Source organism: Emys orbicularis, chromosome 2 (assembly GCF_028017835.1).
Source record: "Emys orbicularis isolate rEmyOrb1 chromosome 2, rEmyOrb1.hap1, whole genome shotgun sequence".
Lineage (NCBI taxonomy): Eukaryota > Metazoa > Chordata > Testudines > Emydidae > Emys > Emys orbicularis.
This window is the reverse complement of record NC_088684.1, coordinates 228,533,994-228,560,712: the sequence shown is the minus strand read 5'-3', so window position 1 is coordinate 228,560,712 and position 26,719 is coordinate 228,533,994.

Genomic DNA, 26,719 nt, shown 5'->3' with positions numbered 1-26,719 from the left:
CCCAGCCTCAGTGCCTACCCCCATTTCTCTCCCTGTTTCACAATCTGTCTCCTTGCCCAGCTAGTCTTAGTTTCCCTAAATCCCCAACTCTCAGCCAGTCCTAGTCTCCCCCTCCAGACTCCCTGTCCCAGTACAGTCATCCCACCACCGCTCTCAGTCCACTCTCCTTGACCACCTAGACCCAGTTTCTGCTTCTTCCAGCTCCTCATCCGATCTGTCTCTCTTTCTCCACTCATTCCCATGTTCCCTGTCCCCACTGGCTCCCAGTGCCAGTTTCCCGCCCTGGTCTCCTCATCTCTCACAGGAGAAGCTCCCTGCTCTCAGTTCTAGTGCTTGGACCCAGCATGACTTGGAGCAGTTGGAAACTGCAATTGTAGGAAAAGTCCTGCTCAGCTCTACCCTGGAGCATGCTCAGTGTGGATGCGGTCTTTGGGGGAATTAAGCTGTGAAGCGCTACAAGACTGTACTGTGCACATTGAGATTTTTCAGTGGTTTATAATTTGGCCATATTTGAGCAGATTTTCACAGAGATCACAAAAGGTACATCCCCGACATAAAGATCACAGCCTACCAAATTCAAAAACCTGCTCCAAAGCATGGGGATGCTAGAGCTCAATGGAAAGGTCACCTGAATCTTTTAACATGAGCAAAACAATGTATTTCCCTCCCTAGATTCAGTCTCAGAAATGGCTGAACTATTTTGGATGAAATTGTCCACAAAAATAAATAAAAAGAATCAGCCCAAATGGTTAAAGTTTGACAAAGTTTATATGCAACTGAAAATGGTGTCTTATAATGGGAAGTACTGAACAACCCTAAAAATAAGTGGTGTTACCAGCCCATAAAACTGGAGTAATGCCACGGTGAATCAAGCACTAAGCAATGTATGTTAAAAGAGCCTTAGGTGCTAATTCCACTTTCAGGACCTTTTAAGAATAATCGACTATAATGTGCTTTCCCATGGAATAAAAGGTCCAGAAAACTCTAGGTTATTTACATTGCTGAGTGTCCGTTGAGTGCTCCCTTTAGGGAAGAAGGAGACTGGGTGTGGGTTTCTAAGCATGCAGAATCAGGGGATCCAGAGGGAACTCAGCTCTTAACCTTATAGATCCTAAAGCTTCTGAATTAAGGGCCCAGTTTTCTCCTATGTCTACTTCTCCTACACCTACCTGGCAGCATGATTCCTATCATGGCTGTGCTTCTGTTGACTGTATCCCACTGTCCCAACCCATGGCTGTGCAGTACAATCTATGAGGATACTCTGTGAGAATTAGATATGCTTTGGAGCAACATTAACTCCCATGTGACCATTTGTAAGCTATCCACCCCAGCTGGAAGAAACATACTGGGGACTGTGTGATGCTCTCTGGCTCCATCCCCTCCCCATCTCCCCAAACAGGCCTCCTCCGGACCAGAGCTCTAAAGTGTGCCAGATTTAGCAGGACATTACCCTTTTCAGCTGCCTCAAGCTCCCTGTTTCTCTGCACTGCAACATAAATTAATGTTCCATGGAAAAAAGAGAGAGCTTGCACTGCAAAATATCCTCTAGCCTAGGGGAAGGTGAGCTGAATGTCTTGACACTAGAGTTCTGGTCTCAGTTCTAGTGAATGCTATTAGTATTGTTGCCTTTTGTTCAAGTGGTGATTAATCTCAGGGCTTTGGTTTTCTGTTATGGGAGGGAAATTGGTGTCATGGAATCAAGTCTGGTGCAACTTATTTCTTTATGTGCATGAGTCCTGCTTTTCTTAAACTAAGATAGACCCATCTGTACACAGACAACTCTAAGGCCCAGTTCAGTCACCCTGAGCAACTGTCCTCATTATTGTCCCTCCAGGCCTCCATCCATCTTTCTACCTGCCACAGAACCCTCTCTTCCTAGCTCAGCTATCACTTTCCGATCAGAAGAGCAGAAATAGTAGATTCATCACACTGCCTTCAGCTGAGTTATTATTGCTCAGCAGATTCATCCCAACGTTTCTTTTCACTTCAAAGTCATTATTTAGCAAGGCCTCATACTTACCTTAGAAAGCAGTCAAATATAATTCCCCACACTTTTACAAATCAATTAATTGAGCATTTGTATGAGGCAGCTGATGGCTGAGCTGGGAATAGAATCCAACCCTCTGATATAGCAGGCCCAAGTCTCAGCCACACTGCTCTTCAGAATGCATGGGCCCAATAGCTCTTCGGTTAGCTGATTTCTAATGACTAGACTACATTCCCAGAACCAGGGAGAGACTCCAGAGCTCCTGCTCTCCAATTTTATACTGTTGCCTAGCAAATAACTGTGTAATCCATTGGTAAAATATATATTGTGTTCCTGTTTAATAGCTGATCCACAGAGAGGCTATTCTACTTCTTTAGCTTAAGTGGTAAAAGTCTGCGCGGGGGATCTGAAGCTTCAAGGTTAATACCTTGCTGAGGACTCATGCTGGGGGGGGGGGGGTCTTTATGATTGCACATGATGTAAGTTTTGTTTTTATATATTTTATATATTTAAAAAAACTGGTTTATTTAATCCATATAGTGGGAAAAAAAACATTATTTAAAACTTTCTCTTCAGTCAGTTTTCAATGAACATTCAAATGATTTGAGTTTATAGTCAGGAATGATTTTAGAAAGTAACCTATTTTAAGACAATATTAAAGAATAATCAGGGAAAGCAATTTTGAACCACACCTCTACCCCCATATAACGCGACCCGATATAACGCGGTAAAGCAGCGCTCCGGGGGGGGGGGTGTGCGCACTCCGGTGGATCAAAGCACGTTTGATATAACACGGTTTCACCTATAACGCGGTAAGATTTTTTTGCTTCCAAGGACAGCATTATGTTGAGGTAGAGGTGTACTGTGTACTGTATTAGGTTTGGGGTGAGAAACCCCCCCCAACTTAAAAGTTACATCTATTCATTTGGGAAACAGAAACAAAACCATGTGACTGATGTGTCCAATCAAACAAACAAACAAACAAAAACAGGAGAGACTGAGTTTTTAATACTAACACTGAATGGCTCATAAGCAATCTACAGGTCAAGAACTGTGCTTGGACTTATTTGGAAATTAATTTTGACTAACTAATACGTTTCAGAAAATTATAAGCTGCTTTTGGACAGTTCATTCACAGAAAAAGAAGCTAAATTTGTCAAATTATTCACTAGGAACTATTCTCCCAGTTCAGCTTTAAACAGCAGCAAAGAAAATACAAAGGTAGCTGCCAAACTATATTTTAAAAAAATGCCACCGAGTGAGTCAATGATATAGAAAAAGAATAGCAACTGTAATTCAAGTGGCATGTCAGAATAAAAACAAAATAAACCTTGGAGCTGAATGGGACTGGGCTAACCTGTCTAATGCATTAGAGACAAAGAAACAACTAGTGAAGCAAAAGGTAGATTTTACCTGTATTTATATTTCATCTTCCAAGAAGTATACTGTGTCTCCATCTGCTGGTCAGCGGTATAACCCGGTGATCTGCTAGTGAGCAGTGGGGGAACATAAGCCAAACCAAAGGTTGCTTTTGTTATGTCCTTTAACATCTATGGACGTTGCATCTGGAAAATCTGCTTCCCTGTACAAAAAGGACATTGAAAATACAGCATCCAAAGGGACCCAACCAAGAGTTTACAACAGAAAAATAGCCTTTTATCCTGCACTTTTAAAGTCTGATTCATCAGCATCACACTTTTGGTTTTTAACAATGAATCACTTTTATCCCATTTGAAAAAGAAAACTAAGGGCACCGCAGCATTAAAACTCACAGGGAGCTGCAACTAGCCTTAGATTTCACTAAAGCCATTAAGAAGTGAGAAGCTTGTTTGATCTAAAAATACACTTTGTAATCAACAATACTGAAAGAATAAAGATTAACCTTCACAAGTCTCCATGTAATATGTGATCGTTTCATTAGAATAGATGATTTGCACAGCTTAATGTGGGGAGGGATAGCTCAATGGTTTGAGCATTGGCCTGCTAAACCCAAGGTTGTTAGCTCAATTCTTGAGGGGGCCAGTTAGAGATCCGGAGCAAAAATCTGTCCGGGGATTGGTCCTGCTTGGAGCAAGGGGTTGGACTAGATGACCTCCTGAGGTCCCTTCCAACTCTAATATTCTATGATTAAGTTTGGCTGGTAATGGTTTTACCTGTGACCCTTATTTTGTGCTGAAAAATCTTCTACTATTTTTACATAAAGCGAACTTCATTAGTGTATTTTTCAGGTACATGCTAAAAGTTCATATAGAAGTAACTGATTTAATTTATCAAAATTCAAACATTGCAGAAAGATGTAAAAAGACTTTAAAAATCATCATATAAATATAATTATGCTGCCAATGTAATAAGGCTTGAAATATTGTTTAGATTTAGTAGGAAAGCGGAGCGGTTGTGCAGTTCGGCTTTGGAATTAATTTTTTGTTATTTCAATCTCTGCTATGGGGCATTTGAAGTATTCATAATAAATAGCAAAAGTACTCCAGGATCATGCTTTTTGCATTTTGTTATACACCTTTAAATGGGGCCCATTTTCACAGAATAGGTAAATCTTTCAAGGAAAAATAGGTCCGTTTGTGCATGAAGATGGCTTTATATCAAAACATATGGAAGCTCCCATTTTTAATGTTTCTGATGTGAAAATAGCTATTTCATAAAAATGTCACACTCAGAGCCTTGCCATTGTAGGCATCTCTGCTTTCTCCAACACACTTCACCAAACCCTCATCCTTGATAGCCTGTCCTTCTTTAGCTATTGTGGTATGGTTTTCTTCTGCTTACATGTTTGATTGCTCCTTCATTGTCCCTTGCCCTTGCCCCTTCCACATCTTCTTCTACATCCTATCATTGGAAGCCCATATCTTCTAGCATGTCTATGCTGATGACTCACATTTGTTTCACTGTCCTGATCTGTCTGTCCCACATTCCATCCTGCCTCCCTGATATCTCTTCATGGCTGTCTATTGCCCTCATTCCCTTTCTCTTTATGTTTTAATGCCCCATCCTCTGATGGTGCTGCTACTACCTTTCTGTCAGAGATTGGATAGAACTTTCACAGGTATCCATCACTCCTATTCCCTAACAGCAACAAGCAACAGCTTACAAATATTGTCTCATTTGTTCCTTGTGCTCCTTAGCACATCTGGATCTATCTGTTGTTTCATATCTTATACTTAGATTATGAACCCTTTGGGGCAGGGATCGTCTTTGTTCCCTGTTTTCACAGAACCTAGTACAATGGGGTCCTAGTCCAGGATTGAGACTCCGAGGCCCTACAGCAATGTAAATAGTCAATGAGGGGCTCTGTCATGAGATGCAAGATAGTCACTCCTCCTGCAATGGCACATGCTGCTTTTATGCCGCATCCAGCTGCTGCTGACACAGAGCAAGAGACCAAGCAGTCTAAATTTTTAAAGACACTTTCCTCCCTGTGTGAGCTTGGTACCACTGGAGCAGGGCACTCCATAGATTGTACGGCCATGCATGAGACTCCTCATGTGTCACAGTCAGAAAAGAGCTTGTAAAGAATTACTGAGACATGTTCATGGTTAAAAGAAACTTTTCAGAGGTAGAAAGAGTATTAAATTTAATATACTCTTTCTACACCTGAAAAGATATTTTATGAATATGTTCCAGTGGCTCTTTTCTGACTGTTAACTTTAAAGACTTACAGCCCAATCCTACTCCTGTTATAATGAATAGTAAGACTTCTGTTGGGTTCATTGGGAATTGGATCAGGGCCCTAGATCAAAATACTCATCTCCAATGGTTACTGCAGGTTTCCACTGTATAATATGGATTTGTGCCAATGATATCAATAGCATCCTATGAGCCAGATCCTCAGTTGGTATAAAGGCGTGTATCTCCACACTGCACCGACACCACTTTGCACAACTATGCACCTGGCCCTAAAAGGATATTGCGTGCAGAATATGTACTACAGATCTCCACTATGGATAAGAAATCTGCAGTTCAGATTGGAAAGGAGAATTCTACCTTTAAAATTTATGTCTCTGAGTACTAGTACCCATGTCTTGGATTAAATGGTAATGCTGTGGCTTGAGGTATCATAGCTGAATGTTTTATCTGCTTCCCTCCCTATCTTTTCTTGAAACATGAAGTTTATTTACAGATATTTTTAACAAGTTATATCTAGATGATGTTGAAAATATGATTTTTATAAAATGTACTCACTGCAATAAAATTATTATAGCAGGAATATACTAAAAATCAAAAGCACTGAATAACTTTGAATGTAAACCTTTGCATGGATTTTTTCCTAAAAAGACTTTACAGCTGCTTTGCTTTCACAGTGTTGAGACTATGGTATATTGTGGATGCATCAAAAACATAATGACATTGATGACGCTGATTTAAATCTACAGTTTTCCCTGCGTTTTAACTCTGGCACAAGGGTGTGAATCTGGAAAAAATGGATTTTTTGCTTATTAAAAAAGTAGGCTACCTAAAGTAAAATTAAAATTATCCTGACCAAACTGTAGTTTATAACTTTGTTTTTTTTATATTACATCTGTAATTGCGGTGCTTTATATACTTTTTAGCATTGCAATGAAAATGCAGTCAGAATGGACTTTTCCAGGCTGTGAAACTGCCTCTTATTAACATTGAAACTATATTTGCAACACATTATTTTAGGCTATTTTTTTGTATAAGGGAATTGCCATCAAAGCATAGTTAATCGGAACTGAATTAGATTATAATTGGAATCCTTATGAATGGGGATTTAAAATTATTCTGTATTGTTGTAGAGTAACAATACATTATTGGGATATTAAAAGTATTTGGCAGTAGTATCATAAGGGTACATTTCATATTATCGCTTGGTGTAAAGCTAAGTCTCCATTTGTTTTCTGCATATCACTAGAATAGTTTCATTTAGTAAACAGATTGTGGAAATTTTGAGGCATTTTTCAACTTTAAAAAAAATTACAGTTTAAGATATAGCTCCATAAAGGTCTGTTCCAAAGCCCATTGAAATCAATGGAAAAGCTCTCTGCCTTTGGATCAGGCCCATAGTGCACTTGTTTCAAAGTAACAGCTGTGCAGGCCTTTGTTTACAAGAGAATCAGAAGTCTTAAATGTGGCTGTTAGAATGCAGTGAAGTGCAAAAAACAAGAAAGACGGAGGCAAAATAATACATGACATTTTTAAAAATTAAAATGAATTCTGTTTTTCTCAATTTTGTAATGCATCATAAGCCTTCAGTGTTGCATTGTTCTACTCTAAACATTTTGATTTAAAGCATCTGAAGGGGTCAGACTTTTTCTATGAAATTTGACAATGGTCTATGAATATCGTGCTGCAAGTGAAATGGGGTGACATCTTTACATCTCTTTGATATACAAATTAATAAGGATGGCAGCTTCCATTCATTTTCTAACACATACATTTGAGATTGTTTCCCTCTACTCTCGTCTCACATAACACCAACAGAAAGTACCGGTGGAGCAGAGTACTGTTTCTCTGTAAGTAAAGTGCCAGCATTTTTTTCATATCACAGTGTGCTGGATAACCTTTAGATATAGTTAACACAGCAAACATTGACATAATGCAGTCAACTCAGTGCATAGTGAATAAAAATAAATATGAGTAGTCCACATTGTATGATTAAAAATTTATATTCATTTAAATGTCTAACTAGGTATGCAGGTTGACAGGCTCCAACTGTCCTCTGTAATCTTATGGATATAAAAAATTGAAAGACACATTATAACTATAGTAGGGTCGACTTCCTCTTGATGAGGGTGCACTTATACTATTTCCTGAATTAGAAGATATTTTAATAAATAGAAAAGTAATATATTTATTTTAACACATCTTTTGTTAACATAAATTGATTATATTCTCCATCTCTGTCTTGCTATAAAATCCAATTGAACGCTGCTAAGAGGCAGTGGCAAGCTCAGCTCTTCCACTTGATATTTAGGTTATTGGTACCCATATCAGTTGATAGCTATGTTAGTGATAGATCTGGGGAAGTGGGGCAGTTGCCCCACCCACTATGGGGTTCATCAGCATATGCAGAAACTAAACTTTAAAAAAAAAGTTCCTAGACCTTATGGTTGTGAAGAGAACCTTCCAAATGTGAACTGAGTACAAACCAATGCAGTACCGAGTCTGCTGCCAACAGCTATAAACGAGGTGTGAGCTACCACATCCTTTCTCCATTCATGTTGACTTTGGTGGCTATCTCTGGAGGACAATTTAAATGTCCATGTAGGCTCATGTAAAATACATTGTTGCCTACGTTGTCAAATCCCAAGAGACATGAGAAATGGAAATGTATGGGATTTGCAGAGTCCTTGAGGCCTTGTCTACTCTAGCAGTTTTAGAAGAAAATTCCCATTGCTACTATCACTGCTTCAGCCGAACAAGAGTTAACGCAGTTGGGAACCCTGATGTAGATAAGGTGATAGCAGCTTCAGGCTTCTTTACTACCATGTCAACTAAACCTGCTGAAAAACTCAGTGCTGGCGCTTGTGTCTTGTCCTTTGGCTGAATTGGTTGAGGTTCTCAGGTCTATCTGTGCTCTTCTAAGTATTCTTGAAGAGGATTATGCCAAAGACCTGGCATTTACTCTGGTCCCAATTAATCAAATCAAATCTTTTCTGGTTGTAGAAATGGAGGACATACGGTAGCTTTCAGTGTCTTCTTTTTTAATGAGCTGTTTAATGAGATTTTTTAAAGATTGTTTTAACTATCAGTTTTTCATTTTTACCCCTCTGTCTCAGGTTGTATAAAACATATGACTAACGCAAAGAATGTGTTAAGAGTTGTATTTGTTTTACATTACAAATACCTTGCTGTGAGTAGGTATTGTAATGTTTTTCTTCTGAGTTTTCTTCGTCTTTCTTATCACTGTCTGTGTAATTCTGAATAACTTGTCTGCAGTTAAAATACTTGAAATACAGAGTTTCCTAGCTGATCAAATCTGAACAAAAAGCATCTGAAATTCCATTGTGAATATTGCACTTGAAAAAAAGTCTGGGATCCCTATAACTTAATAGCTGTACCAGGCTTTGTCTTAATGTTTAAAAGTCTCTGAAGGAAACTTTATTTTTACTTGAAGCTATTCTTTTTGTTTCCCTGATAAAAGTGCAACAGAGAATTTGCATGTTTTGGATCAGGCACATCTATGTATTTTTCACCTCAAATTATATATTAACAGAATCACTTTTATTTTTAAAAAACTTTTCATACTGGGGTGGGGTGGGGAGGGGTAAGGGGGGTGGAGGGAAGAAAGCACCTAGTCCCTTTGAGGCAGGCTTTTGAAATGTAATATTACTTGACAATGGTTAAGTTCAGTGCATATGCTTTTCAGGCATCAATTCAGCAAGGTATATAAGTTTAATGGGCCTTAAGACTGTACATAAAGTAGCACATGCTTAAGTGCTGAATAGGGATGGACTTAGGTATGTGCTTAAAAGCTTTGCAGTATTGGGGTCTTATTGGCCCTGCCAAAGCTAACAATCTAACTGTATTTAGTTTTAAGAACAACTTTGTACCACAGAATTCAACAGTTAGCCACTCACATATAAACATGCAGCAGAAGCTACAAATATGGGGAATCATGCACAATACGTCAACTACAGTATAGATGATATAGTGGGTTCAAAGAATAGATGGTATGCACTGGAATAGTCTACTCTCATATGTCTCTTTTCTCTTTTGAAAATGTGATGGAAACATACAAAAATGTAGCCCCTTGTTGAAGCGAGGTCCCCTGGTTTTGTGCCATTATTATAGTTCATTCAGTTTTCTCCTTTCCCTCATCCAGCAGCCTTGTGGTGCTCATCTTTATATGCAACCCATCTATCTATCGATATTGCCCATAGTATTTGGGTGCCTGTCAAGCATCTTGGTTACATCTATTCAACTGTTGTAAACATATTGAACAGGAACAGTCAAACTAGGCCACATGTAGGGCTTTGGGGTTTGTTTGCCTCTCAAATGGATTTGTGTGAGCAGCTGTTTGGAGTATGGTGAGAAATGAAGATGCATTTTTTGGCACTGATGCAGAGGATTGAAGAGGATTTCTGGTGACTAAGTGGTACAGATATAGAGACATTGAGGGAGAGGAGGTTGAAGTTTCAGTGGCGAAGCAGAAGATTGGTATTGTGCTGTGCAGCTTCAGTCATCGAAGAGGAGGATGTTTGGATGGTAAGACAGGAGTTTGGGGGCTTGGTCTTTCAATGTGAGAAGCAGTGTTCTAAAGGGAAGCTTGGATCCCTTTTGTGAGGGCAGAAAGTGAAAGACTATTTGCTTCTGTTTGCTTAGCTACACAGGATCAATTTCAGACAGACTGTATTTTCTGTTTTTCTTAGCTACTGCGCCTGTATTTTCAGGGTTCATTTCTATAGTGTCTAACTATAAAGGTTACATTTGAAAGAGATTAGTCACAGTATTCTTACAGGATTGCGTTTTGCACATAGGAAGTTTAATAATATGTAATAATATGAAAATGTTTACATGGTGATTACAGAGAGGTAGCGCTCAAAATTTAAGGAAGATGTTACCCACTCAGAGCCCAAGTGAAGAAAGGATAAATGCAAGAAGTAAGGGGAGGAGGAATTGCCAGCTACCACACTAGAGAAAAAATACATTTCCTTTCTGGTATCTCTATATACAATAGACACTTCAGAAGAGAATTTCTTTTACACCATCTAGTTAGTAGAATCACTTTTAATTTCCATGTTATATATGCATATGTTGCTTCCCTAAGATAAGACATTAAACTCTTTTTTTCTATATAACACTAATTTTATATTGTAAACACTCCTGTCTTCTGTTGTGAACTTCATGATTGGACATACATTCTATAGATGGCTGAACTAAAACCCTAAATTTGAACACACTGGCAGTTCGAGATGACTTGAAATCCAGATACAAATTTGGCAGTTCAGACCCATCTCTGTGTAAAGCTTCTATAAAGTCACTAAAGGATGAGCAGGCTAATGGAATATGTACTCTAGAGAGTACTATACATCTCAGTGTTTTGGTAACAATGTCTATATTAGAGAAGTCTTTAGACTAGGGGTTACTAACACTGATGGACATAAATCTTTTTAACCCCCCCAAACAAAGTTTGCCTACCAGCAAATCCAAATGCTTCTCTGAGGGAATGGAATGTTCACTAGCTTTCTAAACAGAGTGCTAAGGGCTGAAAACCTAATATCTTTATCAAAGAGATAGTGATCACCTAGTGGAAAAACCCAGTGGATAAAGGACTAATAGGAATAATTGCTTTTATTTCAGCACCTCGAGAGAGACCCCATATCAGTTAAACAATTCAGTTTTATATTTTGTACATATCCCACTTTCTGAATTCTGGACTGAATTAACAACATATTTTAATTCATGTTTGGGCTTTAGGTTCATTCCAAATCTCACACTTAAGTCTTTTCTTTACAGTTCATCATCAGTAGTTCTGTCATCTTAACAGTACTTTGACAAATGTTTAAATGCTCCTATTAGCTAAACTGAATGCCTAAAGTTAGGCATCTGAATCTATATTTAGACCAAGATTTAAAAAAATTACAACCCTGAAGTTAGACTTCTAAAAGCAATATTTAGGCTTATAAGGTTAGATCCACAAAGGGGAAAGAGATTCATCGTTGCAATGGCTAACTTCTAGGTGCACAGATCCTAATGGAATCCACAGCCCTGAGTTAGCTGCCTGTACAGCGCATGGGAAGAGTGTGATGCCTAAAAATGTGATCCACAAAAGCCAGCACACTGGCTAGCTTAGGTGGCTCCCTGCTCAGTGGGAAGTGCTGGGGAGCGGGGTGTGGCCTAAACTACAGCCCTCAAAAGGTTTAAGCACCAAAGTCCAGGTTGCTGGAGGAGGTAAAAATAGGAGTGGAAGAGCAGGGGAGCTTTCACTACACCAGCTAAGGAAGAAGGGTAGCAAGCAGGAGGAATACAACCAGGTGAAATTTTTTGAAATTATATACCTTACTGAATTTTTCCAGTGAAAAATGAAAATTTGGCAATACTCTAACCTTTTTAAAATTCATGTTGATTTCACTGAATTGTTTTGGTTGGGAGAACAAAAAACAGAAAGAAAAAAATTCTGAAAAAATGGAATTGTTCTGTTTCCACATTTTCTAAACAAAGTGTTCTGATTTTTTTTATTGAAAATTAGGTTTTCTTTCAGAAATTTCCTTTAATTTTATTTTAAAAAATTAAAAATGTTAATACTTGAAACTGAAATGAAATGTTTTGGTTTGGGTCGAATGAAATTTTTTTCAACAAGAGATGAATTTTGTTTCATTTTTTTTCCAGAATTGCCAGCAGAGCGAAAAATTCTGTTATTTGCCCAGCTCTAGTGGGGAAGTGCTGCTTCCCCAAGCAAGGGAGAATTTAAAGCATTCCCTCTACTTTTTCAGAGGAGGGCAGATTTTGCTCCCCCTTGCTTTAATCCCCTCACTGTGGTAACTGCTTGGCAAATACTGACTTTTTCATTGTGCTCACTTGTAATTCTACTGATTAAAAAATTCTCTTTATATGCTGGCTCCCTCTAATGTAATTTATATGTTTAATAGAGGCATCCTGCTACAAAATACTTAATCAGAGCAACAAGTTGTTTGCTTAAATCAGGGGTTCTCAAACTGGGGGTCGGGACCCCCAGGGGGTCGTGAGGTTATTACATGGGGGGTCACGAGCTGTCAGCCTCCACCCCAAACCCCGCTTTGCCTCCAGCATTTATAATGGTGTTAAATATATTTAAAAGTGTTTTTAATTTATAAGGGGGGTCGCACTCAGAGGCTTGCTATGTGAAAGGGATCACCAGTACAAAAGTTTGAGACCCACTGGCTTAAACAGATTCTTCAACAGTATTTATTTTATCTTCCTATATTGTACGAGAACATAGATAAATGCTACAGTAGATCAGAAAGTTAGGCACCATTTTATAGAAATTTCAGAGAAATCAAATGAAAATTTAAGTGTATTGATTGGTACACTTTGCTGAGAACAAAGATGCTAAAGACCATTTTGATCTACTGACATCTGAATTGGAAAATGGTGACTGTGACTACATAGAGGGAGGAATGTTAAACTACACACATGGGCCGCAACACTAGATAAATAACTGTAGAGGACTTGCAACTGTTTTTTACACTATACACTTTGTCAAGTCTGATGATTTTAAGATGATCCCTTGATAAAGAAGCAGGTTGTGTTTTGATCACTGCTGCAATCAGGCTGCTGGAACATTTGAGTGACTATATACTAATTATCCCCCTAGTGTCCTTGGGTAACTGTTCCTGAGCTGGTGACTCCATTCCTTCCTCTCTCTCTCTCTCTCTCGTGCTCTCTCTCTTTTATTTATCTATCTATTTATTTATTTATTTATTTGTGCACCTCCTTCTCCTATCTTTTTTTTTTTTTTCTTTTGAGGAGGAATTGGAGAGAAGGGAAGCATTTGCTTCCCCTTTACTGGACACTATTTAAGCAGGATTTTTCTAAATAGTAAGAAAAGTGGACAAAATATATGTCACTGGCATGAATAGTTACAATTAATGAGTAGAGCAGGGGAATTTTTTTCAGTCAAACCTTTTTTTGATGAAAAATGCCCGTTTTGGACTGACTGAAACATTTTGCAAATTTGTGTCACTTTGGGCAGATTATTTCAATAAGGGTTAAAAAATGACAAAAATTGGAAATGTCAAAATGATTCATTTCAGCATTTCTGTAATGAAACATTTTGATGCTTTGAGCTAGATTCACAATGGATGCCATTCACAAGGAGGAGGTGGTGGTCCCTTATATGTAATAGCTTGGGGGTTAGGGCATTCATGTGAGGTGTGGGAGACCCAGCTTCAAATCTGAGCGAGCCAAAACTCACAATTCTTAGTTTGCAAAATATGTCAGCATTTTGAAATTTGGTTTCATTCCGAATCATTCCTATCTGGGCTGCCCAACTCCTGACCAGGCAACCCAGTAAGCCAGCTGGTTCAGGAATCTGGCATCTCTGCTGCTGAGGCAGTCTGAAAAGTGGGGCTACCCTGGAGTTGTAGACATTTTGGGGTCACACAGGAATTGGTTCTTGGCCATAATCTATTTAATTTTTTTAACAGTGACCTGGAAGAAAACATAAAATCATCACTGATAAAGTTTCCAGATGACACAAAAATTGGGAGAGTGACAAATAATGAAGAGGACAGAGCTATCTGGATTGCTTGGTCAGATGAGCACAAGTTAACAATATGCAGTTTAATACGGCTAAATATTTGATGATGGGCTCTTCAGTCTAGTCAAGAAAGGTATAACACGATTCAATGGCTGAAAGTTGAAGCTAAACAAATTCAGACTGGAAATAAGGCATAAACTTTTGACAGTGAGGGTAATTAACCATTGTAACAATTTACCTGGGGTCATGGTGGAGTCTCCATCACTGTCATTTTTAAATTGAGATTGGATATTTTTCTAAAAGATATGGTGTAGGAATTATTTTGGTGAAGTTCTGTGGCCTAAATTATACAGGAGATCAGGCTAGATGAGCACAGTGGTCCCTTCTGGCCTTAAAAATCTGTGACTATAAGGCAGTCTGTCCCAGGACCTGCAGGCTCCCAGTGAATCACACTTAGATCCACTTGTGAATCTAGCCATTCAATCCAAATTTTCTTTGCTTTTATTAAAAAAAATCAGTTAAAGATGTTCACAATCAAAGCAAACTTTTTCCGGATATTTAGATTTGCCAGAAATTCTGAAAAATTTCATTTTCAGGTTGACCTGAAATGACTTTTTAAAAATTGCTTGGAATTGCCAGTAAACCAAAAAATAAGTTATTCACACAACTCTATTAATGAGCTCTTACCAAACAGAAAACAAAACAGTTGTCATAACTGGTTTCGGTATCTCTTACGGAAAAGGCCTATGGAATGTAATAGGGATGGATCAGCTAAAGAAATTACTCTAAAATTATAGGATTTAGTAGAGGATAGTATATTTTTCAAAAGTTTCTTGAATTTTCCTATAGAATTCTATAGCAGGTTCATAATTTCCTATTCAAATGTATAAGTTGATCAGAAATATGTAGACAACTTAATGGGTCTTATTCTATACTCAGCCTCAAGGGCTATGTCTACACTGCACTGTAGACCAGGGTCTGTGGGACCTGGGCTTGTGGACTCAGTGTTTCAAAGCCAGTGCGTGAGTGTCCACACTGCGTTGTAAATCTGGGTTTAGAGTTGCTGGACCCAGGTCTCACAGCCATGTTAACGCTTCCATATTGCACTACACAGACCTTCTGACTCACTCTGCAGCTAGAGCTGCATCCACACTGCAAAATGACAGGGTTTGGACTGAACTCACATCAGGACTCAGGCACTGACCCACTCCCCTAGCTGGGTCCTAGGACCCGGGTCCTGAGTGCTTGCTGACCCAAGTCAGATTGATTTGTGTGTAGACAGAAGAGGGGCTCGGGCTCAAAGTTAAGTTAGAGCCTGGGCTTAGTGTGCAGCATAGACATACTCTAGGAGGTGCAGTGCAGAAGGAGAGGAAAAGGTGGCTTTACATCACCTTTGCATCCTTCAGGGTGCTTGGACTCTGAAGGCTGCTATAATTTATGACAGCCAGTCCTGAACCACCTAAGGTATGTGGTGCAGCCCAGAATCCCTGTAGCATCAGGAGCTATGGAACTTCTCTCTCCTACCCTAACCCTGATCCCTTCTCCAGTCCACCTCTTCTTCCAGGTTTTGTGAGGGGGACAGCATAGAGTCGCTTACAATGACATACACTGTGCCTGAATCAGGGGAATTCTCATTACCAATAATAGGCACTAAAGTGGTGTGTAGGGGCCTGATCATGTCAGAGACAGGATCTGTCCCCAAATTTTCTACTGAATTCTATAGAACTCTTCCGTAATTTCAACCAAATAATCCTACTACACCTCTACCCCGATATAACGCTGTCCTCGGGAGCCAAAAAATCTTACCGCATTATAAGTGAAACCACGTTATATTGAACTTGCTTTGATCCACCGGAGCACGCAGCCCAACCGCCCCGGAGCGCTGCATTACCGCGTTATATCTGAATTCGTGTTATATCGGGTCGTGTTATATCGGGGTAGAGGTGTAGTTAAATTGCTCAGCAATCTCATTAGAGTATCCACTGTACTCCTCTAAGATCCTGTTCAGACATACTTTGCGATTCATTCAGTCATGGGACAGTTGTAGAGTTGGTTGGACATGGTAGGGATTTTCCATGAAAAATTTAAAACAATAAATGATTTTTTCTGTGTTTTTTTAAAATAATTTTCAGACATTTTCCTGTTTTGTCTATGTGAAAGCAGAACATTTCGAAATAAAAAAAAATCCATAAAAAAAGTAAATTTTGATGGAAGATTTTCTACCATCTCCACAGATAAGGTAATATCCCAGGATTCACTATCCCATGTCCTATTCTGATCAGGTAGCTGAATGTGTAACCATTAGTTTAGCCACAAACTCTGGTTTATTCCTGCCATATAAAGTTCCTGACTTGAAATTAGCCTATCCACGTGCACTTTTGTGTGTGTGTGCTTTGAACTGTGTGATTGGCAGCAGGTTCAGCTAGCACTCTCTGTCTACATTGAAGCTAAAACATTTTTAAGATAGCCTAAGCTTCCTTGTACAAAAATATGTCAATGACTTTTAAACCACGTTACTATCCCTAAAATGATTGAAAAACTGGTACAGAAATGCTGTTGGGTTGGGGTACCAAAGCTGGTGATGTGTCCTCCTATATGTTTGCGGAACATTAAAATTAGAGTCCAGGCTGCCAACCTAGTGTGTTCTCAGATATTGGCAGAATAACTGTAATTAATAGTGAAGGGCAAAAATGTTTCATATGCTTGTGTTTTTGCTCCTTTGTGATGATACTTACTTTGGACCAATGGGCTACTAATTACAAACTGACTTTGGTAGGCTCCTGCACACTCTCCAATGATTATTCATGTGTTTGCATTGATTTTTACATAAAACCAAAATGAAGCTGCACTATTTAGCACTTGGAACTTGGTCATCAATGAACTGCTTTGGGCTTAATAGGTTTAATAACACTTGGCAGACCATTATTGTGTTGTTATAATTATTACTTAGATTAAGTTATCTTTCTCTGTGTGTGTATATATTTGTATATACATGGACTGATCATGTCATACTGCTTATACATGAGTATTAATAAATGGGGTTATTGTCTGCTTAGTCATATAAACACTGATGCACTAATTCAGCTAAGGTTCTTAAGTATATGCCTAACTTTATTCACAAAAATAGTTCCATGTTAAAGTTAGGCAGCTGAACTGGGTATCTAATATGCAAATAGTTATTATGCACAGGATCTATCTGTGTGGTTCAACAGCATTCATCCATTGCAGGGACAGATTAAATCGAGTGAGCCCAGTTTGGTAATAAACCTAGGCTCCCACTCATTAGGGGTGAAAAATGCTGGAAAAAAACGTACATGAGAGAAGACCCCCTTCAGAGCACCGTAGACTGGCCAGCCAGTTTATTTGATCATACCTTAATCTGCCATTGTCACATTTTCTCATGAGTATTCAGGAGATTTAATTGTTGCACAGTTTCCCCTTCTGGATTATATTTTACATTGCAGCTATCTGCATCCCCCCCGGGAAGTAGTGTTTCTGAATTTAGGCATTTTCCAGTGGACTCAAACCCTTTGGGGTGAAAATGAAAGCATGCAGGTTTGTCTCTCAGCTAATGGAAGCCTTGAAGCAAAATGCTGAAACTCTGGTGAATCCGGGTTTAGTTTTCAGTGGTAAAAGTCTATTTCTGTCTTTCCAGTAACTGGTACAGAACCCGCACTAACCCAGAGCAGTAACAAATAACCACAGGCAGTAAACTGCAAGAATTACTAATATAGACAGGTGGAATTGGACTAATTACCATACAGGGTTACACAAGGAAAAAAGGCCTGAGGTCTCTCTAAGAGAATTACATGTCTGTGATGGCCCCCTCTCTCTTCTGCAATTATTTCCAAGTCACACCTGCCAAGCTGTAGGGAAGCATTCCCATTGTTTGTGGGTGAGAACACAGTCAGGTAAACTGTTGTTTTAGTTGGATTTTAAAAAACAAAACCCTTCACTCCTTTTAAATAATATTTTACAGTGCTTATTTCTTGCATTGAAGGGGCACTGTGTGGTAAAAAACCACATTTTTAAAAAACAAAAAACAATTCTTATCTCTGTTACTGAATGTACCATAGATGATAGAAACATTTTTTTAATTTAATTCATTTTTTTACCATTTATACTAATTGTTACCTTTAAGCTGAGCAAAAGGCTTGGGTAGTGAGGCTAGACACGTCAATTTTTAGGCAGGTTTGCTTTCTGGTATTGTATCAGCATAAATATGCAGCATTTGAATCGCAAATGTTTTGGGAGTTTTTAAATTAAAAATACTTTTTCTATTGATATTTGTTTTAAATGTCATGAAAGTCAGTCTATTAATTTAGCATTTGCAAAACTTTCTTACTTACCTTTGCAGAATCTAAATTTGGGGTTTAAATTATTCCACAATATTCTTTTTACTTTATTAAAAAGGAATTTGTATGTATTGCGAAAGATAATAGGTACATCTTTTGTGTGGAAAACTTGAATACATATTTGTTAAATGCTTTACAAATATCTGTATAGCACAAGAGCATTTATAAGTTTGTTATGGAAAATCATGACTCGATAATTGAAACTCAGTAATTTTGCCTCTAACTTTTCCAAAGATGAGGATGTTTTGAAAAGTTAAAGTGTAACGATAAGCAGGGGGAAATGGAGGGGGCAAACAAACTACAAAACTTTGGATACTATTAACTTTATTGCATCCAGTGCCCAAAAAAGGAGAGAGGGATTAAAATTCAAGATTTAAAAGATTGACATCTTGAAAATTTTCAAAAAGTAGACATTTTTCGAAAAGATTGACAAAAAATGTTGAGAACCACATTGCTCCATTTCAAGCTCTGTGAAATGGCAATTGCTTCAATTTTTTTTTCTTTCTTTTCCTGCCTCTCCCCACTCCATTTTTGGACCAGCCCTACCTGAAGCTCTGTTTGTTTCTCTGAAACCAAATGAAAATCTGGGTTCAGAAGGCCTGCAAAAAGTTGTACCTCTCATTTTAGAGCTAAGCCTTAGTTCCCCCTACTGAGCTACTACCTGGCTCACTGTAGCACAGCATTCCCTAACATGGGACCAGGATCAGCACTCTCTGCAGTACAACTCGTATCAACGAGGGCCGTACCAGGGTCAGCAGTGACTACAAAAGGAGGGGACCTTTGCTGAGCCCCCAGCCTGCTCGGTGTCTTTCTTTAATGAGTTAGGTATGTTTTAACTTTATTGAATAGAGGCTTTGTAAAGAGACAGTACTGCTGTTTATCCTGTTTAGCCACTTAGCCTCAATAACCTTTTATGCTCAGCAAACTATGGGCAATAATACATGCTTTATGACTGTTGGATTGTTTTGAGTTTTCAGTAGAAGTTCAGGTCAGTTCTTACTTTATCTCTCCCATCTTTAATCCTAACTGGCCACATCACAGGGTTTTTCCATAGGGATATTAGGGACAAGGCCTCCTCCACCAGGCAGTGGGCGGACTCTGTAGCAGCTTCTCTGTATTAGCTCTGGCTATTGTATCCCTTCTTTATAAGGGGGAAAGATCCTGGTGTGTCCATGTAGCTGAGAGCCACAGGGGATGCCATCTCTTTGTGCCTATTCTAATCCTGCCCAACACCCTCTTCCCCTCCTCTTCCATCAAAGAAAACCATATTTTCCGTGTGAATCTGCATCTTTTGTCTACTTCTGCAATTCTATACATTGGCCTTATTCTTTACCTCCAGTCTACCAAGGTGTTTGAACTCCTGACTCTTCTTACGTCAGCTTTCACAGAAAAATTCTTTCCATCTATTCCTTTCAAAGATTGGAGTTTTCATGTCAGAGAGGTTGGAGCTTGTCAGAAAAACCCATAGCTGTATTGCTTCTTTGTGTGATTACAGTCTACTTGATATATGCCATTTGAGATATATGTCTCTAGACTTATGGAAAAATTAATAAAACAGAAATTAAAACTGACAGCTCTGAAATGATATGCTACCCTTAGCATATGGACTACCTCACATGAACATTTTACAGAGTTTGTATCAGGATTATAGACAGCTATCCAATTGGGAATAACTTCTAGATATATTCCTAAATCTCACCTGACAGGTTTTGGATGCTGTACGATTCCTATAGAATTATAGCATCATACCAGTGATGCTATAATTTTTGTTAAGATGGTACTTTCATGCTCAGCTCTGATTTTGCCTGATAACTGCTTTTGTATTGAAATTAATTTCTTATGCTTTTTCTCAGCACAGAGAGTCGATTTTTTGTTGTTAAGATTTTGTTATCCACCAAGAAGTGTATGTTGAAAATCCAGTTAACTCAGAAATGGTTATCTGAATATGGGGAAAATAATTCAGCTCTGATCATTTAAATACAGTTATGATTTAAAAGTTCAAACTTGGCATCTCCATTAAAATTGGTTAAGAGATAAAGCCGTGAAAATAACATTGATTTATCAGGCACTGTGTGCCAATTTACTACCAACGTAAGTGCACAACAAGAGCCCTATGTCTGAGTGCAGGATTTGGCCGAAGTTGGGTTATCTAGATATCTATGTAAACCCAGGACAGATCTCTAAGGTTGCAAACTTCTCTACTCCCTGAAAAGTTATCCTGCCCTGAATACTCTTCATCTTTTAAGAAATCTATCCAAGGGATTCAGATATTGCTTGAAGGCTCTCTGTTAACCACTTCTGTAGCCATAGGACCTAATGGGGCTTGTCTGCACACACAAATTGCATCAGTTCAACTTAAATCAGTTTTTAAAATATTTCAGTTCAACTGGTACAAACCCCTGCCTGAACACACTTATAGTGGTTTAAACATGGCATGTATCATTTTATAATTGCTTTGTAATTAAGGCCTTGTCTTTACATAAATTTTCACTGGTTTAATTAAATCAATTGAGTTAAACTGGTGTAAACCCCTTGTGTAGATGCTCCTATTTCAGTTTAAAAGTGGCTTATTTCAGTTTAACTTAAATCTGTTCCTACACACAAAGTTACACCTGTTTTACTATACCATGTCTACTATAAACTGTGGCTGTGCAAGTTACGTCTGTGTACAGCCACCGAAGATTGTAAATAGCTCAGGCGTTGCGCATACTTGGTTGCTTGTGTCGGTGCTGTATGAACTCACCTGGAGTGCTTGTGTCGATGTCAAGTGCATTGCACCCCAGGTAGGTGTCCTAGTGTGTTATGTGCTGCTGTTAGGTGCAATACTTTCTGGGAAATGTTCACAATATGGAATAGAAATGACTTACCCAGAGATCTCTGGAGGCGAGGGGTTAAGTTCCCAGAATGCAACTTTCTCCATCCCATAATACCATCCTTATCCCATAATTTTTACACCTTTTAAAAAAAATCCCACAAACTCACATGGGACTTTTTGGTGTTAGCCATCTGTGATGGAAGCATGGAGTCTGCAGGACTCTGCATTATTCTCATGAATATGGTAAATACAGGACACACGATTCGCCTATATTAGCAGATCCATAGAAAGTACCACATCAATGGGGGTCTTAAGGATTTCATTGAGGACAGTTTGAACAGTGAAAAACAATCCAAGGTAGTTGGTGGCATTCACAAAGCAGCTGCAGACAGTGGAGCACCACTTCCAGGCTCAAGAAATGAACACTGATTGCTGAGACTGCATCATAATGCAGGTTTGGGGCAACAAGCAATGGCTGCAGAACTTTCATGTGGGAAAAGCCATATTCCAGGGTCTGTGTGGCAAGCTCACCGCAGCCTGCTTGTGACGGGACACCAGAATGATAGTTGCATGATGGTAGAGAAGCGAGTGGGGATCACACTTTGGAAGCTTGAAACGCGATTGCTACTGGTCAGTGGGAAATCGTTTTAGAGTTGGGAAATCCACAGTGGTGGCTCTGGTCATGCAAATGTGTAGGGTCATTAATTGTCTCCTGCTACTTTTCTATGGTTGTGGATTGCTGGAGATGCTTTGTTGATATCCTTATGGGCTGGTCAGGGAAGATGCATGATGTTCGCATCTTTAAGAACACAGGACTGTTCAGAAAGTTGCAAACGGAGACATTTTTCTCCTGACCTATGGATTACCATTGGCAATACTGAAATGCTAATAGTGTTTCTGGGGGACCCAGCCCACCCTTGTTCCCCTGGCTCATGAAACCGTACGCTGGCCATCTCCAAAGCACCAAGGAAATATTCATCTACTGGCTCAGCAAGTACAGAAAGACAATTGAATGTGGTTTTGGTAGACTGAAGGGATGCTCACAGTGTTTAATCACTGGACTGGATCTCGGTGAGAAAAGTATCCCAATGGTTATAGCTGCCTGCTGTGTCCTGTATATTTGTGAGGCAACGGGAGAAATCTGCCATCAGGGTGGAAGGCAGAGGTATAGCAGCTGTCTGCTGACTTTGAACAGTGAGAAGCAAGGGCTATTACAACAGTCCAACATGGAGTCATGCAGTTGAAGGAGGCTTTGAAAGAGCACTTTAATGGTCAGCACAGGAGTGTTCTGAGGTGGAGTGTTCTCTGGGCCTGGAGCTTTGGGTGCTGCTAAGAATTGTGTAGTACTTGCTGTACAGTCATAAATAGGACTGGGTATTTTCCTGAAGCTATGAATTTTGTGGTGCTTGGTGTGCATTTACAAGAAGTAGTTGCTCTGATTGCCACTATGTACTCTGTAGCATGTGTTGTGAACTAATAAAGATTATCCAAAAATAGAACTTCACTGAGTGTGTGTGTGTGGGGGAAACAATGCAGAAAATCTATGTGCAAAAAACCCCATGGACAATGTTATACAAATTTTTAACATAACTTAATGGAGTGATAATTTAAAATTAAAAAGGAAGTAAATATGTGCCCATTTGAGTACACAAATGTTGTCCATTGTGGCTACACACATGCTGATCATGGTTCTCACAGGTCAGTGTATGTGAAACTGTGATTTTCCTTGTTGCCCCTGGCATGGAGTGGTACAGGTACTGATGAGCCCCATGATGCCACATGGTATGTTGGGCAGTGTAGGGAGCAGCGAATATGGAGTTCTCCAAGGACTGCAAAGTGTAGAGAGTCTGGGACTTTTGTACCTGTAGGTAACAACCAGGGTCTGCAGCATTTGAATTTGCTGCCTGAGAAGACCCATGATGTCCTGGTACATTTCCTGCTTCTTGTCTTGCTGGGTCTTCTGGGCCTTTTTCCTGTTCTTTCTGTCTTTCTCCATACTATCAGTCATATTGGCCCTCCAAGCCCTTTGTTCACAGTCTGATGCAGCACTGGCATGCATGATCTCACAAAACATATCCTTCCTAGTTATCATCTTTTTCCTCCTCATCAGGGTCAGGCATTATGCAGGTATATAGGGGGTACCTGTCAGGATCACCTTCCCAGAAGCTGCTGATTAAAAACTGTATAATTGAATTTACAGTCACAACAGAAAGGGGAAGATTGCTTTAAAAAGTCCCTTCCCTTATTCCCATAAACACTTTTAATAAGAAATTCTTACTGACACATTAGCTTTGGAGTGCCTCAATACAGCAGCATTCTCCAGCCTCAGTCACGGTGAGTGTAGCCCCCCAGGAAGAAAGGGGAAAGCATTTTCTGATGCATGAAGCTATCAAATTTTGGTCTCTATTCCTTGGGTATGAATATAGAACAATGGCATTGAACTGGGCACTATTTTCCACAGGCAGTGGTGATTTTAGCTGATATCTCACTCCTGAGGATCACAAAAGCAGAGAACACAGTTGTTACTGGTATCCCGAAGCTGCCTGGGCCTGTATTCTGCTAGCCTATTTGCTGCAATGGTGCCAGCCAAACTCATTGCAGAGTGGGGTGTGAAAGTGTCCTACCACAGAGGAAGAAATAAGGCAGCCATCCCTAGACATTTTTTGGGAGAGGATTGTAGAGTATCTCCATGAAAATTTCATGGAGATCTCTCAGGAGAATAAAAGGGACATCCCTAAATACATAAACAAAGTGCTCCTCCTTTCCCCCGCACCCCGCCTAACCCAGCAGGAGAATGAAAAGGAGATTACAATTCTGCCTCAATTTGTTGTACCTCTCCTCTTTTTGTATGAAGAAAATCATGAAAAATTGATACCTGTGTCTTGTTAACTTGGGGATGGGCCAGACACTACCTTTAAACTTAAGCATTGTAAAAAAAAAAAAAAAGCATGTACATGCTTACCTGAGATCCCTTCCCCTTCATCAGGTTCATCTGCACTCATATGACAGGGCTGGCTATACTACGGTGAAGTCTCCTACAGGTCCTAGCTCATGGCATGGCTGGAGTTGTCCTCCTTTTCCTCCTCACCATTCATGGCAGCGGTCTCTGTCTTGGGCTTCTCTGAGGTACCCACAGTGGTCGGCAGGGTGCTGATGGAGTCTCCACCAAGTATGGCATGCAGTTCCTTATAGAAACAGCAGGTCTGTGATGCTGCATCAGATCTATTGTTGCATTCCCTGGCCTGGTGGAATTCCTGATAAAGTGCCTTTGCTTTCACATGGCACTGCAGCTGACCCCTGTCGTACCCCTTTGCCTGCATCCCCCTTGCAATCTGCTCATAGATGTCTACATGTCTATAGTGGTGCTTGCACAGTCTCTTCTTCCCACGCACCCAGGAGATCCAATACTTCCTGTCTATTCCAAACAGGAGCGCATCTAGTGAGTGGAGTTGGGATGGTTAGTTAGGCAGTTGCACACAACAAGGGTGAGCTACTAGGCATGCTTGCAGGTTTGGGCAGTTAGAGAAAGGCCTTTCTAGGGGGACTGAAAGGAGGTGGTGGGGTGGCTTCTGGTCCCTGTGACCACTGTGCAGTGAAGTTTAAAATTGTGACCAGAGCAGTCACTGTTGCAGGGAATGGCAGCATCATGGGACAGCTGCTGAGGTTAGGTCTGACATAGGTTATATAGTGTCTACACTCACTGCCTCAACCTCAGTAGGTCAACCATGGCTCTATGCCATTCCAGGAGGAGTTTTTACTGTGTCACTGTAACAGGGTCGTTATGTTGGACAGAGACAAATTTGAGTGTAGATATATGTGCACACTGGTGCATAGTAGTGAGCTGAGTTAATTGGTGAGGGCAGTGGCTGACAAACAAGCCCTTTTCTGTAAGAGGATGTTTCATTGGTACTTGAAAGTTTATTCATTGATTGCTTCAATTTGTTTTGCAAAAATACCATCGGTATCTGGGGGTAAGGACTCTGACAGTCCAGGGACATGATTTTAGCTAGAGATGGATGAATAATTCATAATTGTTCATTTAAATTATTCAAGTAGTTCTTGGTCTCCAGCTTGTTTGACAGCAGTTGTGAAGATTCAAAATGTGAAAGCTGAGCTATTTTGACTGGACACATAGGTGGTATGGTATGTGTCTGTTCATTGGTTGGATGTGCAGAACTCAGACTCACACTTCAGATGCAAGTACAAAATCAAAACTCACGTCCTGTGAACAAGCTGATTAACATTAACATTCATTGTTTTGGCAAACCAGCCTCCCAATAAATTCATTGCTAGAATACTCATATGAAGTGATGACAAAAAAGGGCGTGGACACAAAGTGGATTTGTTTAATATTTGAACTGATGTAAAAAATGTCAGGAGTATTTGCCCAGCTCCACTTCTGACAAAGGACTTTTTTGTGTGATCTGGGGAAGGAGTTTGGACAACCACAGCAGTGGAAGCATGTGCCCGGGGAGCAGCAGCCCTCACAGGCCTGTTTGGGAACTCCAACACAGAATTGTTTTGCTGGGATTTCGGGTAGTTATATTGGTGAATTATAAGCTGTGTTTTTGCTTTTGCCATTGAATGCCCCTGTTCAAAAGTGTACATGCTCATGATTGTTAAAGTATACTAGAAATACAGAATTCAAAATACAGGCTTTGTGTCTGCCCGTTGATTGCCACCCTTTGAAAGCAATCAGGTATCCTTTCTGACCTCTTGGAAACCAAAACAGTATTAAATAATACACAGAAGTAATATAAAATAAATTTAAAATACTGTACACTTGTATTTAGATTTAGAAAATTACACCTGTCCTTCCCTCTAGATGTAATAGCTATATGGTTAGTAAGACAAAATATATTGTAGAATTCCAATTGCTGTGGATACCACAATTTTGTCTTCCCTAATTCTGGTGTGTTTGAAATCCCAGTACTAATGCTGCATTAAAGGCCAAATATACCATCCACCATACAGCTCAAGTAATGGGCTAGTTGTTGAGTAGAAGGGAAAACAACCTCCCACCAGTCACATGGAATAGCTGTGGAACCACTCCCTGGAGGTTGTTTAAGTCCAATGGCTGAAGTAGCCGCGTGGGGGAAGGATCCACCTAGCAATGGATTCTTCAGCACTATCCCCATTCTCGCCTTCCTGCTGTGAGCTACTGCACAAGGATGCCCAATGAAGCTGGGTTCCCTGCTGCGCAGGGCATATGTATCCCATAAAAAGGTCCCTGACCATGAAATACTGTGGAGTTCATCTCATCCTTTAGCCTTATAAACATATGCTGCCTGTCCTGTTGTCATTCCTGTTCCTGCTTTTTCAGATATGTGGCTCAGGGCAATACTGAACTGTGCCACATAAGGGGTTAAGGGAATCATGAGGCACAAAAACAGCAATGCCAGCATAAT